At 41.0% G+C, this 3,419-nt stretch overlaps 1 pseudogene; it reads right to left on the reverse strand.

Annotated features, from left to right (window-relative positions):
* Positions 1 to 741: 741 nt before the first annotated feature.
* On the reverse strand, positions 742 to 1,358 carry LOC114896139 (annotated as a pseudogene).
* Between the last annotated feature and the right edge of the window lie 2,061 nt (positions 1,359 to 3,419).

Consider the following 3,419-nt stretch of genomic DNA (forward strand, 5'->3'; position numbering starts at 1 on the left):
CTTATTTTACCATAAATAAATCCTTTGGAAACAATCATGAGATGTATTATCCTGTATGGTGGAAAACATCCCTAGATAATACCTGAATGACTCTAAATGATTCAGTAAGTCTGACCATCCTAAATGTATCTATTGGTTGGTTTCCCTGAAGACCTTCCCACCAAACAATACCTTCAGCTCAGCATATGTATCTTTAGAACGAGTTCATTCTGTATTCAGATATTTCAAGTGTAGTGCACATGCTACCATTTTGTCAGGATAATTAGAGCCAGTAGAAGTAGTTCTCATTTTGTAACTTAAAATCTACTACAAAAGAAAGTAGACACCAAGATACCAAAATCTTTCATGCTTAAAGGCAAATGTATTCAGTTCCTTTCCATGCAGAACATAGTAAGGTATCTTACATGCTTGTTATTTCTTTTCCTAATCAAGTTTGGGACAACCTTTGAGGATCCACGCATGCTCCATGGTGAGCCATCTTGTACCCTGTTCTGGTAAGTATCTTACATAGAAGAGAAAGGAATATTCTTGCTGACCTAGAGATTAGTCAAGGGGGGAGTGTGGTGGGAGAAGGGTTAATGTCTACTGTCTCCTCCGTTGCCGTCAAGGTCATGGTGGGGCGTTTATCCACTTGTACCAACAGATGCCTACAGAAGCCGTTCAGATACGCCACGGCAGGGAGGAAGGCATGGGAGAAGAGGACCAAGAGGAGAGACTTGCTATCCTATGATGGAGTGAAGAGGCAGCTGGCTGGAAAAACCAGGAATAAGGAAGTGAAGTCATCCTCTTTAGGAGGCCATACCAAGCAGAAAGCCTCTGAAAAATCCACCAGTCACTAGAACATTCTTTTTCACAAACGACACCACCTCCTCTAGTTTGCTTTTGACCTCCGTAGGTATCTGGTTGCTCTTGTGGATCTTCAGCTGTTCCTTGGCTTTCTTCATATCCTTCTCTACCCGCTGCCCATCCACTTTGATGTAGCCAGTATGGTTTGCAAGCTGAAGCAGGAGAAATCCACCTCCCAGAGCTGTGGCAGCCAACTTTCCAACCTTCCAGAATAAGAAACCCGTGCACCATCCAGTGACCCCTCCAATTAACAGCTGGGTTGCCACGCTATACTTTTCAGCTAAAGGCCCAGATTCCTACCCAAACAGCTTGCACCACCCTGGCTGCTTTTTAGCAAGTTCTGCAAGGTCCAGTGACTCAAAATTCACCTCCAAGTTTCCTTGACTGGCTGCGGCCATTTCAGCGAGCGGGTCTCGCGATGACACGCGTCGGGCCTCCGCGCGGTAGGACGCAGACTGGCGCGCTGCGGTCGGCGCGAGCTGGCTTCCGGCACTTGGGGTAGATGGTTCCATTCCCACGGCGGCGGCGGGAGACGTGGGCGCGCTCTCGGTTTGTGTAGTCTTCAGTCTGGTTTTGGAGATCCTCCTGAGTATCTCCTGACCCTTTTATTTTATTTTATTTTTTTGGTACGCGGGCCTCTCACAGTTGTGGCCTCTCCCGTTGCGGAGCACAGGCTCCGGACGCGCAGGCTCAGCAGCCATGGCTCACGGGCCCAGCCGCTCCGCGGCATGTGGGATCTTCCCGGACCGGGGCACAAACTCGTGTCCCCTGCACAGGCAGGCGGACTCTCAACCACTGCGCCACCAGGGAAGCCCTCCTGCCACTTTTAAAAGGTAAGTAATCCTTTTATCCTGCTACGGAGCACAATACTGGGGATGTGAGACCAAGAATGGTCAGGTGTAGGAAATTAAAGGAAAGCCTGTTCACTCTCCTTTAATAGCACCCTGTATTAATTTAATTTCAAAGTTGAGAAAGACTCCAGGATAGTCTAGTCTAATCATCATACACTGGGTGCACATTGGCTGCCTTAAATAAAACCTCCTGTTAGTATTTCCCCAGAGTGTTTCCAAGGAAATGGGTCTTTGAGAATAGTGATTCCAGTCAAGTCCTTGGCAGCTTGTACAAGGGTAGTGAGTGATGGGCTAGTGCTTATGATAAAAGCTAATTTACTGAATAAACTGCGTGGTAGACACTTTTCTAAGTTCTTTGTATGCATTTACTCTTTAATCCTCACAATAACCTTATGAGGCAGGTACTGTTATAATCCTTATTCTACAGATGAGGAAAAGAGAGCTGGAATTCAAACCAACACTTTCAACACTTGGCATCTTTTACTATTATGTCATACTATTCTAGAAAAGGAGAGACTATTGTAGTTAGTGGATAAGAATATTTCTTAGAGACCTTATTTATGATGAAGATATGTATATAAAACCTGATCCTCAAGGATACTTTCAGATCCTTCTCTGTGATTATCTGATATCAGGAGCTTTCTTACCCCATAGGAACGTTGAAGTTTACTTTATTAGCAGTAAACTAATAAATAAGGGATTCAGAACTATAGCTTGCTGACTTCCTATAGATCTTGAAAGCATCATTTCTGTAACTGAGCAATAGCACACGGGGCCATTGAGAAAACCAACCTGTAATAGGTTGAATTTCAATGACTTATGTTTTTATTTTATTTTGTTTTATTTTATTTTAAGAAGTGGTACCTTCTCCAGGAAGAAAAATCCTGTTAACTTAAGAAAATACATTTTGGAGCATAAAAGTCCAGTCTGATATGTTTTGCTTAAATCCAGGAGAACTGTACTTATTCAAATTATAAAGCAGAGAGTTCAACTGAAAATGTGGTCTCATGATAAATAGATTGTAAAGGAGAGAAAATATAATCTGACAGCAGGCATTTTAAAGCTTATTTTTTGCATTATAGAGTTTTGCAATAGAGTTTTGGAAGAACTTTTAAGATACTTGGAGAAGTATCAGGAATGATTTAAAATCATAGTTAACAAATGCCATGGTTTTTATTGTCCAAGCAAATTCTTGTATCTTAACATCTATGGGAGAGATGAGCTATATATACAATAGACAAAGCATTTTTATTTTTTAATGATTTTCTGTTTTTCTTTGTCTTTGACTCAAAAGGTTTTATTTTCTGGCCTATTTAGGTGGATGATATCCACTTAGGTAATCAAGTTGAAAATATGAGCTGCTATTATATTTTGGTCATGACACACAGTTGCTGGAAAATTAGATTCCCTGTAATTGGATTGATGCTGAAATTGTAATTATAAATTTCTGTTGTTATTTTGCTTTTATTTGATTTTTTAAAACTGGACAGTTGTTGTGGAAATTAACTCAGACCTGACAACTTCAAGTGGTTAGAAATATATGAGCTGAAGTTTCTAGTGTTCAACAAATTGAGGAACTTAGTTTTGAAATGTGAAATTTCTGTTGCTCTTAATCTTTATAAAATAAAGATGTAGCATTTTTCTCTGCTTTGACTTAGACAAGTATAACATTTCCCACACTTGAGTCATCCCCCTACCACTTTCACAAATTTTTGCTGTCTA

The sequence above is a fragment of the Monodon monoceros genome, unplaced genomic scaffold (assembly GCF_005190385.1).
Source record: "Monodon monoceros isolate NGI ecotype Baffin Bay Population unplaced genomic scaffold, NGI_Narwhal_1 Super_Scaffold_15, whole genome shotgun sequence".
Taxonomy (NCBI): domain Eukaryota; kingdom Metazoa; phylum Chordata; class Mammalia; order Artiodactyla; family Monodontidae; genus Monodon; species Monodon monoceros.